The sequence below is a fragment of the Ambystoma mexicanum genome, chromosome 6q (assembly GCF_040938575.1).
Source record: "Ambystoma mexicanum isolate Mex_15411 chromosome 6q, UKY_AmexF1_1, whole genome shotgun sequence".
NCBI lineage: Eukaryota > Metazoa > Chordata > Amphibia > Caudata > Ambystomatidae > Ambystoma > Ambystoma mexicanum.
Window position 1 is genome coordinate 403,281,253 of NC_090937.1, and position 17,416 is coordinate 403,298,668.

The following is a 17,416-nucleotide window of genomic DNA, read 5'->3' on the forward strand; positions in this document are numbered from 1 at the left end:
GTGGTGCCCGCCGACGTGGTGGCCATACGCCACCTGGCAATACCGCATGGGAGCAATCCATTTACGGTATGGCAACCCAACAGGCTGCATCATCCGAGATGATGGCTCAGGCCATGGATAGGGTGGCCACTTCCATTGTCCCCCCAGAAAGGCTGATGGAGCGACTACAGCAGGCAACCGACTCCATCTGCCAGTAACACAGGGAGGACATGTTGGGGTCCAACAGGGACAGGCGGGCGGCACTGGCGACTCTGCAGGAGGCCATCTCCATTGAGTCCCAGGGCCACAGGGAAGCCCTGAGGCAGGAGCTCCTTCACCTCAGGACGACTCTTGTTGAGCTTGAGGCTTCAACACACCAAAGGACAGAACAGCAGCTGGAGCGTCTCACCCGTACGCTCTCAGCTGAGATGCAGGCAATGAGGGCGGAGGTCCGGGCATCCCGTGAGTTGTTGCATGGGGACCTCCGCACACTCATCCTCCAGAACCAGACCAACCACACCCGCATGCTTGCAGCCATGGAGGAGCAGACTAGGGCCTTGCGTGGGCTGCCTCCCATAGTGCAACCACCTCCGGATGCAGCTGCACAGGGTGACAATAGCGACAGCAGTGATACTCCCACAACAGGGTAGCCGTGTGGGCCATGAGCCCATGGAGGTGTTTTATTTTCCCAGGATCCACGCAGGTGGGTTCTGGTGTGCATCCTGTCCTCGGACCTCCTGGGTGGCCTCCCCAATCCCCCCGGGCCCATCAATGGCCATTTTTGATTGTTTCTTATTTTTATTTTTATTTATTTTATTCCCTATTTTTTTGGGACGATTTGTTGGCTTCCGTGGTTCCTGTGGGCATACGCTGCATTGTGGCTGGGCACATGCAGGCTTGTAATGTATTTGGTTCAGATGCTTGGGTTTGAGTCACACACACCCCTCCTGCTTCCCGTTTCCATGGGCTTGCAAAGGGTGTGCCCAAGTGACAGTGAATTACACAGTGACGTTGGACTCCCATGAGCTGTGTGGGCAGTCTGTAGTCAATACTGTGTATACATTCCTAGTGCATATTGCTGTTGTGTTGTACACTGCATGTTGCATTGATGTGTAACTCATCTTCTGTGTCTACCTCCCAATTTGCAGGTCCCTTCCTCATGTCTACACAAGGACCTCTAGTCTGGAGATGGGGTCCATGTTGGCAGCAGTGCACCTACAACTCTACATGGCGCCAACACTGCACAGTTGGTAGTGGTGGGAGTGCAGGCATTTCCAGGTGGTGAGACTACTAATATGTAACATTTGTGATGTCATGTTAATGGTAGTACGTGCTCAAGTATGTTGTTGGTCCGGCATTGCTGTGAGCATTTCAGGTGTTGCAGGTTTCTAATAGGGACACTGTACATAGTGACACTAGTGTCATGTTGTGGGGATTACTTTGTTTACCTGCAAATAGCATGACATGGCACGGTGTGTCGTGTGGCGGTGCTGGGGTTGGGTTGGCTGACATGGCACTGTCCTCTTGTTGCATTTTGCAAGTGGGTATTCATTTTAGCTGCTTGAATGTGTAACTTCACAAAACTGCATTGGTGGTGTCTGTGTGGGTAGGGATGCACACATTGTGACACTTCCAGGTGAACAATCTCAGGCTGATATGGTATTCACGGTTCATTCTCCAGACATTCAGGATCAGTGTCAGGTTGAGTCATCATTGATTGTCAGATGGAATGTGCCAGGGCAGTGTGCACTCCACGGGGGTGTGATTTCTATGTGAAGTAATTAGCCACTAGCTGTGTACGGGCTGCCTCCCCCCGTGCCCTTTCCCCTCCCATGCGCAGCGGCTGTGCATGTGGTTGGGGATGTGGGGCCACCACCATGTCCACGGCCAGGCCCCGGCGTGTTGCAACGTTGTGCAGGACACATGCTGCCACTATGATCCTGCACACTACTGGGGGAGCGTATAACAGCTGCCCGCCAGAACGGTCAAGGGAGCGAAAGCGTGACTTTAGCACTCCGAATGTGCGCTCCACTATGCCCCGGGTCGTAATGTGGGCTGTGTTATATCTTACCTCGGGTGGCGTGGTGGGGTTCCGAATTGGCGTCATCATGTGGGGGCTGAGAGGGTAGGCACTGTCCCCTGTGGAGGTGGTGATTGGTATCATTGGTGGGGTTGTGACCTTGCTCAGTATCCAACATGCATGCATGTGCAGTGGCATACATACTCACCAAGCAGCCATGTATCGCCATGCCGCCCAGCTTCTAGGTCCCGGCTTAGGGTGGACATTCGGTAAATGAAGCTGTCGTGGGTGGACCCGGGATAGTTGGCATATACTGAGGTGATGATTCCCTTGGCATTACATGCTACCTGCACATTATGGAATGCCAGTGCTTGCGGTTCCTATAGATGTGCTCAGATGCCCTGGGGGGACGTAGAGCCACATGGGTGCAGTCGATGGCACCTAGCACTTTGGGGAATCGTGCCACACCGTAAAAATCCAGGGCGGCAGCATGCCTTTCTGCAGGTGTTCTGGGCAGGTATATGTGCCTGCGGACTGATGGGCGTGCAGTGATGATGTTCAAGACCTGGTGTAGGCAGCGTGACTGGGTGGCCTGTGACACCCCACGCACTTGTCCGCTGAAATGATCCAGTGGCTAAGAAGTGCAGTACATTGAGGACCTTCTCCAGGGGGCTGAGTGCTTGGGAGCACAGGGTGGGTGATGTGAGGTCATCCTCCCACTCACTCACCAGGTCCAGTATTATGTGTGGTGGAAACCTGTACCTCCCATACACCTGGTCATCAGGCATCCCGAAAAGGCTGGTTCTGGGTGTGAATATTCTGGCCCTGACTATCCTCCTCCTCCTCCTTTGGTAGCCCACTGCCACTACTGCTAGGAACGGTATGTTCATCCAGGCGCCTGAGCTTGTTATTGTTAAAGTGCGCAAATTTATGCTTTGCGCGTGTTCTAGGCGAGCGTGTGACCCGCGCACCCCTGGAATCCAGTTCCCAGTCCAATAGCGTGTGGAAATTCCCACGCACCACGGGATACAGGTGCGCTGACGTACTTGCGTGTGTAAGTGCCTGCGCACCCATGAAATACACGTACATAGGCCAATCGCGTGTACGCGCACTTTTGTCCAATTACACGCGATGACACTCTGACGTGCAGTATTTCCACGTGTGCTCCGTCATCACGTGCTGAGTGGGGAACACCCGTGCGGGTCACGTCACAGACGCGCTTACGCGCTGAGGGACTCTGGTCCAATAGAATCGCGTATGCGTGCTGACACGCTTACGCGCTAAGGGCCTTTCCTCGGATTTCACACTGACGTGCAGGATTTTCACGTGCCAAATCACTCCGTATCAAGCTGGCCACGCGAAAACACACGGAAGACCACGCTCCTGCCCAGAAGGCCGAGTTACTGCCCCCCAGTGCCCCGAGCAGCCTCCCACGTGCCATCTGCTGCTGCCTGCCTGCCTGCCTGCCTGCCTGCTGCCACCGTGCCCTGCCATTTGGTGCCTGCACATAAGCCATCTGCAGGGGTCCAGTTGCTGTGTCCACCCCTGCTGGAACTGAAGACTCCCGACTGGGATAACATCGCTCCACAGCCCAGCCCCAGGACCCAGTTGCCCACCCACACCTGCCTCTGGGGTTGCCATGTCGGGCACTTCCACATCTGGCACCAGTGGCAACCCCAGGCCAGAGGGGCAGAGGGGCACCAGCTTCACTGCCACTGAAGTTGGTGTCCTGGTGGAGCATGTCCTGGGGCAGTATGATGCCCTCTTTGGATCGTCCCGCGCCAGCAAGGAAGGACGGGAGAGGATCTGGGCCGACTGTGTGGTTGCCATCAACGCGGAGGGGGTGGCAACCCGCAACGTCCTGAAGATCAAGAAGCGCTGGGAGGACTTGAGGTCCAGGACCCTTGTGAAGGCCCGGCGCCTCGTGGAGGAGGGCCGGGGCCGCATGATTTCCATCCAGATGAGGGTCCTGGAACGCGTACGCCCAGCGCTCCACGCCCAGATCCTTGAGAGGGAGGCCCGTCTGGAGTTGAGCGGTAAGTGTCCAAGCATTACTGTGTGAGACAGGGCATGTTGCGGTGTGCTGGTTCTATGATACTTGCCTGTATGTGTGCCATAGGCCATGTATGCATGTATGTGTGCAGGGACATCATGGTAATGCATGTGCGACCAGTGATGTGTGACCCACATGGTTGTTGCATGTGTTCAAATGCCGCATGGGGAGCCCTATGCAGATTTTGAACATGAGAGCATGCCAGTCTCTGTACCTGGACATGGGTGGGGGTGAGGGATTGGTGCTGATGCCAGGTACATATATGGTAGCCATGTCTGTGTGCCTGACCTGCGTGTCTGTGACTTGTGCATGCCATGGATGCATGACACATGTGTGTGACAATGCACAGAATCAGTGAAGCAGCCAAATTACCCTTGTATCCGCTGTGTTTGGTGTGTTTGGGGCCAGATGGATGTGACTGAGGTGAAGTGTGTGCATGTGATAGGCATGAGCCATGATGCATGTGAGTTACATATCATTGAATGTTTCAAGAGTCCATTGGACCTGCATGGAAATGTCCATGGCATGCACCATGCCTGTTACTGTGTGTGTTTTGCCTGGACTGACCCATGTGTTGTGGAGGGACATGATGAAAGTGTACTTTGACAGTGGTGCTCATCTGCTATTGCTTCCTGTCTAGGGGACCATTGTACAGTGCCCTGATGCTTGTGTTCTTTGTCTCCCTCTACGCCAGTGGTATTCAAACTGTGGGTCGCGACCCCTTAGGGGTCCGCGGGTGCATCCCAGGGGGGCCCTGAGAGCTCAGCATGAAAAAAGATTATTTTTTTTATTTTTTATTTTTTATTTTTTTTTTTTAGATTGGAAGAAATGGGCAGGGGTGGCCCACATGGGCGGGCTGAAGCATGAAACTGTCTCAGGCAACAATGAAAAAGTGGCCCACAGTTGTAAATGGATATTCATTCCTTTAGTCACAGACTGGGCCTCATTACTACTATGGCGGACCAGTAACAACGGTGCTGGTAAGCTACCGGCACCGTTGCTACCGTTCCACCATAGTAAGAGTTGTGCTCGTGGGTGCTTGACAGCCCCCGCCAGGTCTGACCTCAGCTCGTCGGATGCACCGGCACCGTTATTAACGGTGCCGGTGCATCCAAGCTCCCCCTTCCCATTTGAGCCATATGGGGCTCAAATGGGAATGGGAATCTACCGGCACCTTCGAAAGGGCAATTATCATGTCCGCCTAACTCGGCATGACCTAGTAATTGCCCATTTGCGGGTGCCAGACCCGGATGCAACTCCAGTGGCAGCCGTGCCGGTTTTACCGGCACAGCTACCGCCAGAGTAGTTATGAAGCCCACTGTTTCAATAGTACCCAAAGGGGTGCTTTGTGTTAAAATGTAAGTAAATTGTGATATATTCAGCAACAATGGTCAACATTACTAACTGCATAGTGGCCCCTCACCCATTATGGAGGAGCTAAGGAGCCAGCCCAGTGAAACAGTGAGCACTCCCTCAGCTGCTTTATCCAGCTAATGGAGTGCTCCTGGGCTGGCTGAACTGTCAAAGGGAAACACTGTTTCCCTTTGACAGTTCAGTTTAGTTCCCCAGCCGCACATGCTCACTGAGCCATGCAAGTGCTGGGGCGTTTTGCTTCGCCAGCATTGCATAGCTCATTGGAAATGCTGGCTGGGGCACTGCATGTCTGTATGTCCGAGGGGGAGCTCCTGCGCCTCCTCGCACATACGGACAGAGCAGCTGGAGCAGCACCCACACACAGGCCAATGCAGAAGGTACGTTTATGTTCATTGTTTTTATTTAAACATGTGTATGGATGCGTTATGAGTGAGTGTATGGTGATGGATGCTCATGTGAATGATAGAGTGATTGCTGTATGAATGTGCAGCGCCTTGCATATACACATAATCATGTTCATTGTGTTAGGACCAGTGGGGCCCAGGGGACAGGGATGGTATCTTTTTACCGGACATCTATCATTCAAAACCCTCTGCCTTGTCCACAAGGCTTTCTGGGGCCTCGGTCCAAAATACCTTCAGCTATTCCTCCGCAAATACCTCCCCTCTCGAGCTCTTCACTCCTCTACCTCCAACTCCCTCAGGGTCAGTCGTTTATCAAAGAAACGAGCTGGGGGTAGATCTCTGTCTTCGGCTGGGGCCTCCCTCTGGAACAGCGCCCTGCCACTCTAAAACTTGAGGAGAACCATCTTTCTTCCTGCACTTATCAGACCTACCCTGTCTGCTGCCTTAAACGTAGCACTTGCAAATTGCTGGCTGCACTACCACTGTTTGTTGCCTTTATTATTTATTTATTGTTATTTATCTGTTTCTCCTCTGCTTCGCACTTTCCACTTCTCCCCCCTTCCATGCACTTTTCCCCTCACACTTGCGCGTTCTCAATGTCACTGGGCCTAGTAAGATCGCTGTTTTATTCTCCTCTGTTCCCCTCTCTTGCCTTGTCACGCTCTGAAACACTTGTGTACGAGCGCGATAGAAATAAAATATCAATGCCTGCCCCCTGGACTCCCAGCAACAATTGCAAACTGTTTGGCTATTTACCCATTTTTTGTTAAAAGTATGCTCTACAATGCAACATTTTAACCTATTATTTAAAAAAAAATTCACAGGGGGAAACCCCCCCGAACCTCCCCTTAATGCCCCTCCACATAAAAAAGATTCACCAGCCGCCACTGGCCCTCAGACTGTGTTGGGAACGGGATGGGGGAACCGAGGGACTATGGTGGGAGCACAATGGGCGGGAACCATGGGATAGTGATGGGAGCAGAGTGGGGAGAGCCCTGGGTGTGTGATGGGGTGGGGAGAGACCAGCGACTGGGTAGGAGTGGGATGAGGGAACCCAGCGACTTTGATGGGAGCAGGTGACGGCGCGCAATATATACTGTCCATTTGGCATTTCTGGGGGGTCCCGACCTGCCCAAATTTTGCTCAGGGGGGCCCTGGCCAAAAAAGTTTGAAGACCACTGCTCTACGCAGCGGCTAGTGAAGAAGAGGGCGGAGACGGCGCTGTGGAGCAAGGCGGCGGGGATGCCCCCACGGCTGCAGCGGAAGGGGTGGGTGAGCCCCCACAGGGGCCTGCTACGGTGGGAGACGGTGAGGAGCCATCCAGGTTGGTGGTTTGCACAGAGGAGGAGGAGGCCGCCACTGGGGCACACATGGGGCCTGGTGGGGGCATCCCTGCTGGTGCAAGTGGTGCAGTCCAGGGCCAGGGGCAGGAAGCAGCACAGGTCACCGTGGAGGGGCCTGTGCATGTCGCTGTCCCTGACCCTGTGAGTGCACCACCATGCACCAGCAGGGATGCCCCGTCCCAGGCCCGTCCGCAGGTAGAGGGGATGTCCATGTCACCTGACTCCCCTCCACCTGCGGACGTGGGAACCCCTGGCCGTGTGGAGAAGGTCCTGATTGGGGTCGCGATGCGCACGGCTGTGATTCGTGATGCCGTGCGTGCTTCCCAGGAGGAGCACGCACGTCATCACGAAGTGCACCGTGCCGACGTGGCCCAATTGGGATCGGCCATGTTCGGGGGTTTCCTGCATGTGTTGGCCAATCTGGCGGCCCTCTCCTCCTCTGTGCAGGCTATACACCAGTCGTTCTCCTTGCCGTCTTCCGGCCCAGATGCCACCAGGGCCCCCTGTGGACCTGCCCCGACCAATGCAGCCAGCTCGGTGGGGATCCCATCCCTGCCACAGTTGGGAGTCGGAGGTCCAGCAGGGGTGGACAACACAGCAACTGCACCCCAGCAGATGGAAGATGTGACAGCATCATCGGGCAGGGCACGTGCACGACGGCGTCGGTGGTTTCCATCAGCCTGGATGCCGTCGTGCTGGCAGAGGCAGTGGCGTCGGAGGCAGCAGCAGGCTCGACGTGGGAGGCATCATGGCTCGGGGCCATCAAGATCAGAGGGGCAGGCATCGGCCGGAGGGCAGGGCAACCCTGGGATGGTGGTGTCTTCCGTGTGGGAGCAGTTGGTCTAGCGGATAGGTGCGGAGCGGCAGCGGGCGGAAGAGGAGCGGCTCACCATGGTCAGGGCAGAGTTCTCCATGCGTCGGGCGTTGAGGCAGGCTGAGTGCCTCGAGGAAGCTCGCAGGGAGTTTGAGCTGGACATGGGGTTATCCCTGCGAGACCTCGGGGCCAGGACAGAGTCCCGCCTCCAGGACATCGACATGGAGTTCGATGATGCCCTGGCCAGCAACATCACCGAGTGAGCCGCAGGACTTGCCCGCTGCCTTTGTATATAGTTAATTAGTTAGTTAGTGTTAGGTTTCCTTTCTTTATTTTTATTTTTTTGGACCGCTCGGACAATGGCCACTTTTTTGTATATATTTTTTTCATTATGTATTAGTAGGTTTCATTTATGGTGTTGGGCTCATGGACCCTGGAATATTCGTGTATATAGTTTGCTTTTTGAAGAAACATGTTTTTTATTAATTATTGTGTTCACCATGAGGAAATGGTTTTTCATTATTTTCCTTCCACATGATATTGCTTTGGACGACATTTGTTTTTGGATTACTTTGTTTTTTTTATTTTTACATTTGTTCTCGGACATGGACCATTTATTTAGTTATCCCCATTGTTGTATGTTTGATTTGTTTACTTATTTTTCATCTTTAATACATGTTTTTTTAACTTTCACTTGTGGTATTTTCTCATTGGTTTCATACATGTCATGATATGGGTTTTGACATTCACTTGCACCAATTGTGTATGTGTGTGTGACGGACATGTGTTCATTTACAGACTTGCCATTGGGGTTGTATTATGTAATTGCATTCACTATGTGGGTGGATGCAATCCTTGCCTGGGTGTTTGTGCTGGGTATGCTGCCCATTACTGCCATGATTGAGTATCGTCAGGACCTGGGGGCAGGGGGACATGGGTGGGGGCCTGGTGGAGGGTGCCCCTGGTGGCTGGGGGGTGGGGGTGGTGGGTGACATGGGTGGGGGCCTGGTGGAGGCTGCCCCTGCACTGCTGGGGGGTGGGGGTGGTGGGAGACATGAGTGGGGGCCTGGTGGAGGCTGCCCCTGGATGGTGGGGGGTGGGGGTGGTGGGAGACATGAGTGGGGGCCTGGTGGAGGCTGCCCCTGCACTGCTGGGGGGTGGGGGTGGTGGGTGACATGGGTGGGGGCCTGCTGGCAGGTGCCCCACAGTGCTGGGGGGTGGGGGTGGTGGGTGACATGGGTGGGGGCCTGGTGGAGGCTGCCCCTGGATGGTGGGGGGTGGGGGTGGTGGGAGACATGAGTGGGGGCCTGGTGGCGGGTGCCCCTGGTGACTGGGGGGGTGGGGGTGGTGGGAGACATGAGTGGGGCCTGGTGGAGGGTGCCCCTGGTGGCGGGGGGTGGGGGTGATAGGGGACATGAGTGGGGGCCTGGTGGAGGCTGCCCCTGCACTGCTGGGGGGTGGGGGTGGTGGGAGACATGAGTGGGGGCCTGGTGGAGGGTGCCCCTGGTGGCGGGGGGGTGGGGGTGATAGGGGACATGAGTGGGAGCCTGGTGGAGGCTGCCCCTGGATGGTGGGGGGTGGGGGTGGTGGGAGACATGAGTGGGGGCCTGGTGGAGGCTGCCCCTGCACTGCTGGGGGGTGGGGGTTGTGGGTGACATGGGTGGGGGCCTGCTGGCAGGTGCCCCACAGTGCTGGGGGGTGGGGGTGGTGGGTGACATGAGTGGGGGCCTGGTGGAGGGTGTCCCTGGTGGCTGGGGGGTGGGGGTGGTGGGTGACATGGGTGGGGGCCTGGTGGAGGCTGCCCCTGCACTGCTGGGGGGTGGGGGTGGTGGGAGACATGAGTGGGGGCCTGGTGGAGGCTGCCCCTGGATGTTGGGGGGTGGGGGTGGTGGGAGACATGAGTGGGGGCCTGGTGGAGGCTGCCCCTGCACTGCTGGGGTGTGGGGGTGGTGGTAGACATGAGTGGGGGCCTGGTGGAGGCTGCCCCTGCACTGCTGGGGGGTGGGGGTGGTGGGTGACATGGATGGGGGCCTGCTGGCAGGTGCCCCACAGTGCTGGGGGGTGGGGGTGGTGGGTGACATGGGTGGGGGCCTGGTGGAGGGTGCCCCTGGTGGCTGGGGGGTGGGGGTGGTGGGTGACATGGGTGGGGGCCTGGTGGAGGCTGCCCCTGCACTGCTGGGGGGTGGGGGTGGTGGGAGACATGAGTGGGGGCCTGGTGGAGGCTGCCCCTGGTGGCTGGGGGGTGTGGGTGGTGGGTGACATGGGTGGGGGCCTGGTGGAGGCTGCCCATGCACTGCTGGGGGGTGGGGTGGTGGGAGATATGAGTGGGGGCCTGGTGGAGGGTGCCCCTGGTGGCGGGGGGGGGTGGGGGTGATAGGGGACATGAGTGGGGGCCTGGTGGAGGATGCCCCTGCTCTGCTGGGGGGTGGGGGTGGTGGGTGACATGGGTGGGGGCCTGCTGGCAGGTGCCCCACAGTGCTGGGGGATGGGGGTGGTGGGTGACATGGGTGGGGGCCTGGTGGAGGGTGCCCCTGGTGGCTGGGGGGTGGGGGTGGTGGGTGACATGGGTGGGGGCCTGGTGGAGGCTGCCCCTGCACTGCTGGGGGGTGGGGGTGGTGGGAGACATGAGTGGGGGCCTGGTGGAGGCTGCCCCTGGATGGTGGGGGGTGGGGGTGGTGGGAGACATGAGTGGGGGCCTGGTGGAGGCTGCCCCTGCACTGCTGGGGGGTGGGGGTGGTGGTAGACATGAGGGGGGCCTGGTGGAGGCTGCCCCTCCACTGCTGGGGGGTGGGGGTGGTGGGTGACATGGGTGGGGGCCTGCTGGCAGGTGCCCCACAGTGCTGGGGGGTGGGGGTGGTGGGTGACATGGGTGGGGGCCTGGTGGAGGGTGCCCCTGGTGGCTGGGGGGTGGGGGTGGTGGGTGACATGGGTGGGGGCCTGGTGGAGGCTGCCCCTGCACTGCTGGGGGGTGGGGGTGGTGGGAGACATGAGTGGGGGCCTGGTGGAGGCTGCCCCTGGATGGTGGGGGGTGGGGGTGGTGGGAGACATGAGTGGGGGCCTGGTGGAGGCTGCCCCTGCACTGCTGGGGGGTGGGGGTGGTGGTAGACATGAGTGGGGGCCTGGTGGAGGCTGCCCCTGCACTGCTGGGGGGTGGGGGTGGTGGGTGACATGGGTGGGGGCCTGCTGGCAGGTGCCCCACAGTGCTGGGGGGTGGGGGTGGTGGGTGACATTGGTGGTGGCCTGGTGGAGGGTGCCCCTGGTGGCTCGGGGGTGGGGGTGGTGGGTGACATGGGTGGGGGCCTGGTGGAGGCTGCCCCTGCACTGCTGGGGGGTGGGGGTGGTGGGAGACATGAGTGGGGGCCTGGTGGAGGCTGCCCCTGGTGGCTGGGGGGGTGGGGGTGGTGGGTGACATGGGTGGGGGCCTGGTGGAGGCTGCCCCTGCACTGCTGGGGGGTGGGGGTGGTGGGAGACATGAGTGGGGGCCTGGAGGAGGGTGCCCCTGGTGGCGGGGGGGTGGGGGTGATAGGGGACATGAGTGGGGGCCTGGTGGAGGATGCCCCTGCACTGCTGGGGGGTGGGGGTGGTGGGAGACATGAGTGGGGGCCTGGTGGAGGCTGCCCCTGGATGGTGGGGGGTGGGGGTGGTGGGAGACATGAGTGGGGGCCTGGTGGAGGCTGCCCCTGCACTGCTGGGGGGTGGGGGTGGTGGTAGACATGAGTGGGGGCCTGGTGGAGGCTGCCCCTACACTGCTGGGGGGTGGGGGTGGTGGGAGACATGGGTGGGGGCCTGGTGGAGGCTGCCCCTGCACTGCTGGGGGGTGGGGGTGGTGGGAGACATGAGTGGGGGCCTGGTGGAGGGTGCCCATCGTGGCAGGGGGGTGGGGGTGGTGGGAGACATGAGTGGGGGCCTGGTGGAGGGTGCCCCTGGTGGCGGGAGGTGGGGGTGATAGGGGACATGAGTGGGGGCCTGGTGGAGGCTGCCCCTGCACTGCTGGGGGGTGGGGGTGGTGGGAGACATGAGTGGGGGCCTGGTGGAGGGTGCCCCTGGATGGTGGGGGGTGGGGGTGGTGGGAGACATGAGCAGGTGTGCAGGGTAGTCCCCTGTTTTGTGGGCTGTCTGCAGGGGCCGTCGAGGGTGTACAGGGAATACCTGTGAGGACCCACCCAGCCTAATCGCGTGTGTAACTTCCCACGCACCCCTGTAATACACGTACCAAGCCAAATCGCGTGTGATAATTCCCGCGCACCCCTGAAATACACGCGCCCAGGCTATTCGCGTGTGGAAATTCCCGCGCACCCCTGAAATACATGTACCCTGCTGAAATCGCGTGTTAAACTTCCCGCGCACCCCTGAAATACACGCGCCCAGGCTATTCGCGTGTGGAACTTCCCGCGCACCCCTGAAATACACGCGCCCAGGCTATTCGCGTGTGGAACTTCCCGCACACCCCTGAAATACACGCGCCCAGGCTATTCGCGTGTGGAACTTCCCGCGCACCCCTGAAATACACGTACCCTGCTGTAATCGCGTGTGGGACTTCCCGCGCACCCCTGATATACACACGCCCAGGTTATTCGCGTGTGGAACTTCCCGCGCACCCCTGAAATACACGCGCCCAGGCTATTCGCGCGTGGAACTTCCCGCGCACCCCTGAAATACACGTACCCTGCTGTAATCGCGTGTGGGACTTCCCGCGCACCCCTGAAATACACGCGCCCAGGCTATTCGCGTGTGGAACTTCCCGCACACCCCTGAAATACACGCGCCCAGGCTATTCGCGTGTGGAACTTCCCGCGCACCCCTGAAATACACGTACCCTGATGGAATCGCGTGTGGAACTTCCCGCGCACCCCTGAAATACACCTACCCTGATGGAATCGCGTGTGGAACTTCCCGCGCACCCCTGAAATACACGTACCCTGCTGTAATCGCGTGTGGGACTTCCCGCGCACCCCTGAAATACACGCGCCCAGGCTATTCGCGTGTGGAACTTCCCGCGCACCCCTGAAATACACGCGCCCAGGCTATTCGCGTGTGGAACTTCCCGCGCACCCCTGAAATACACGTACCCTGCTGTAATCGCGTGTGGGACTTCCCGCGCACCCCTGAAATACACGCGCCCAGGCTATTCGCGTGTGGAACTTCCCGCGCACCCCTGAAATACACGTACCCTGATGGAATCGCGTGTGGAACTTCCCGCGCACCCCTGAAATACACCTACCCTGATGGAATCGCGTGTGGAACTTCCCGCGCACCCCTGAAATACACGTACCCTGCTGTAATCGCGTGTGGGACTTCCCACGCACCCCTGAAATACACGCGCCCAGGCTATTCGCGTGTGGAACTTCCCGCACACCCCTGAAATACACGCGCCCAGGCTATTCGCGTGTGGAACTTCCCACGCACCCCTGAAATACACGTACCCTGCTGTAATCGCGTGTGGGACTTCCCGCGCACCCCTGAAATACACGCGCCCAGGCTATTCGCGTGTGGAACTTCCCGCACACCCCTGAAATACACGCGCCCAGGCTATTCGCGTGTGGAACTTCCCGCGCACCCCTGAAATACACGTACCCTGATGGAATCGCGTGTGGAACTTCCCGCGCACCCCTGAAATACACCTACCCTGATGGAATCGCGTGTGGAACTTCCCGCGCACCCCTGAAATACACGTACCCTGCTGTAATTGCGTGTGGGACTTCCCGCGCACCCCTGAAATACACGCGCCCAGGCTATTCGCGTGTGGAACTTCCCGCGCACCCCTGAAATACACGCGCCCAGGCTATTCGCGTGTGGAACTTCCCGCGCACCCCTGAAATACACGTACCCTGCTGTAATCGCGTGTGGGACTTCCCGCGCACCCCTGAAATACACGCGCCCAGGCTATTCGCGTGTGGAACTTCCCGCGCACCCCTGAAATACACGCGCCCAGGCTATTCGCGTGTGGAACTTCCCGCGCACCCCTGAAATACACGCGCCCAGGCTATTCGCGTGTGGAACTTCCCGCGCACCCCTGAAATACACGTACCCTGCTGTAATCGCGTGTGGGACTTCCCGCGCACCCCTGAAATACACGCGCCCAGGCTATTCGCGTGTGGAACTTCCCGCGCACCCCTGAAATACACGCGCCCAGGCTATTCGCGTGTGGAACTTCCCGCGCACCTCTGAAATACACGCGCCCAGGCTATTCACGTGTGGAACTTCCCGCGCACCCCTGAAATAACCGCGCCCAGGCTATTCACGTGTGGAACTTCCCGCGCACCCCTGAAACACACATACCCTGATGGAATCGCGTGTGGAACTTCCCGCGCACCCCTGAAATACACCTACCCTGATGGAATCGCGTGTGGAACTTCCCGCGCACCCCTGAAATCCACGTACCCGGCCAAATCGCGTGTGAGACTTCCCGCGCACCCCGGTATACACGCACACGTATTTTTTGTCAGCGTGTCCGTGTTTGTGGGTACCCCTTTGCACGTCATTTGTCCTGGAGGGCCACAGTATAGGACATTCATCATGGCAGTATATGGGTGCTATTTGTTGGCGCACCTTTTGGCGCACATTTCTTACAGCCGCAGAGACGCTACCGCCTGCTTTCTTGTGGCGGTCGTGTTTGTGCCTGTGCGCTGGTTTGAGCGTGCGCTTTTTTGCCCTATTCTATTCCATGAATACGTGTTGTAGGCGAGCGTGTGGGCGTTCCGCGCACTTGTGCCCTGTACTTCCCCCGTGACGCCCACGTTTTTGCAAGTTGTTCCCCATTCCGAGTGTTACGCCGGTGTTCCGCCTACTTTTGTTGCGTGCGCCGCGCTATGTGCGAATTTCACTGTGGCCTGTGCGATTTTCGCTGTGACCTGGCGCACGCTGTTAGATGGCCTGTGCGCCAACGTGCGCGGCACACTTTTTATCGCACATCCGCTGGTTTTCTCGCGCACGGACTTCCATGAATCGACGTGCGCTGCTTTTCGTGCGATTTTCGCACTTGCACTGCGATTTTCGCTATTCCACTGCGATTCGCACGTTTTTGCCCACTTGCGCCGCGCTAATTATTCCATGAATCGGCCTGTAAGTGTGGTGGCTCTTTTATGACAACTGTTCGCGTGTAAGATGGAATTAACAGCTGTAAGTTTGAGAAAAATTCTAACATGTAGAGTATCGTCCTCAATGAAGATTTCTAAATCTAGAAAAGTAATCATTGTTGGGCTTGAGTGACCAGACAGGGTAATTCCAAAGTTGTTAGAGTTAATGTGTTTAACAAAATCTTCAAATGTGCTGTTAGTGCCTTGCCAGATAATTAGAACATTGTCTATGTATCTTTTCCAACATACCAGCTTGTTCCTAAATTCCAGTTTGCCAAAAACATGGGTTTCCTCAAAGTGAGACATAAACAAAGTTGCCAAGGACGGTGCAAATTTGGCACCCATAGCAACACCTTTTGAGTGCAAATAATACACATTATTAAAAAGACAGACATTGTTTGAAAGTGCGAATTTGAGAAAGGATTTGACCATTTGTATATGACTATGATAAGATGCTGATGTGTTATGGAAAACATAGTCAATTGCCTGAATGGCTAAATCATGCTTGATGTTAGAATATAGAGCTGCAACAACAAGGGTGGCCAAACGAAAGGAGGGTTTCCATACAACAGTTTGTAAGTATTGTAGTACTTGTGTACTGTCCCTAATGTAGGTACTCATTTCAGTGATGAAGGGCTGAAAAATCTCATCAAGGTACTGAGAGATAGCCTCTGTGACCCATCCGATGCCGCTCATGATTGGCCTCACTTCCGGTAGATTGGTAAAGTGCTGATGTATTTTTGGCAAAAAATATAGGGTAGGCATCGTAGGTCAGTAATGGTAAGGAATGTTTTCTCGTCATCTGTTAAGAATCCAGATGTATACCATTGGTTAGTCAGAGATTGTAGGTCAAGTACAATTTGTTTGGTGGGATTCTTACTGAGTTTAGTATAACAGCCGGGTGTCTGTAAGTGCTTCAATCCCATCTGAATATAATCCTCTGTGTTTAGTAAGACAATGTTACCGCCTTTGTCGGCTTCCTTGATGGTGATGGTGGGGTCTTCCTCTAGTTGTTTCAAAGCTGATATTTCTCGTGTGTCTAAATTACAATGCCATGCTTTATTGGATCGTTTATCGAAAAGGGTATGCAAATCTTTAATCATAGCCTTATGGAAAGTGTTAATAATGTTGTCACTCCCAAAGGTCGGTGTAAATTTAGATGTCGTTTTGAGCTCCCTAATATCTAAATGTCTTGTGTGAACATGAAGGTCTGACATAATTTGTTCTCTGATTGGAGGTGTATCTGTAGTAAGAGATACCAATGTCTCTATATGGTCAATGTCCATCATGGTATGTTGGCTAAGCGGTGCTACTTTTGGTTTGGGTACAAATGTTTTAACCTGCGTGGCAAAAAACTTTTTTAATTTCAATTTTCTGGTGAACTTAAAGAGATCAATTTGAAATTGTACCTAGTCAGTGCGCTTAGAAGGAGCAAATGAAAGTCCATTATTAAGAACCCTTATTTGATCATCTGTCAGATTGTGGTTGGACAAGTTAACAACTAGATTGGCCTGAGTCACCTGCTCTGTTGTTTCTTGGCATTTGTTCTTGTTAGAATTCCGGTTCGTCCAGATTCTAGATTTGCATTTGCCTCCCCTACTGCCCCTGGTATGGAGATAGGTGTTTGCATATTTTGCACTGGGGGATTTCGAAATCTTACTTGTTTGGTATAATTGGTAGGCTGGCTGCCCTTTTTGTAGCGTCTGATTTGCTCTAAAAAACCTTTACCACTGGTAGTAACAGTATCTGATGTGGGAGTTTCAGAGGTAGCTGGTGAGATGTCAGTATCTGAGTCTGGATCTGAACTGGTGGGACTGGTATTGGCTGTGCTGCCTCGTGATCTGGATGGAACAGTATCATATTTGGTTTGAAAAGTGTACACTCGATCTTGTCTATAGTCTTGGTAGGCTGCCAAGACTACCCGAGCAGCCATTTTGTGAAGGAGTCACAGTGCATTCTTATTCACACTAGATTCTGAAATTGAGATCCAGCACACTATCCAAAACATGTTATTGTTGGCCTTTATTTTAATAAGGGAGTATGAGTTAACTTATTGAACCTGTGGGCTCTTTAAAACGAAGTGGTGCTCTTATGGAAAGGATGGGGCTGCAGAAATAACTCAAATATCAATAATAAGGTCGACTCAGGAAGTTGGAAAAAGATACGCTTTTTTATTAAGAATTATCTAAAATAGGGAGTAAATCAGACATCTACGGATGTCAACAGTATCATGCTCAGAGATTTTCATAAAAAACATGTATTTTATAGTAATAATGTGTCATCATTGAAGTCATACTATGTGGCAAAATGTAAATACATATGTGGGGCTGTGGTTGGGTAACGAGAAACAATA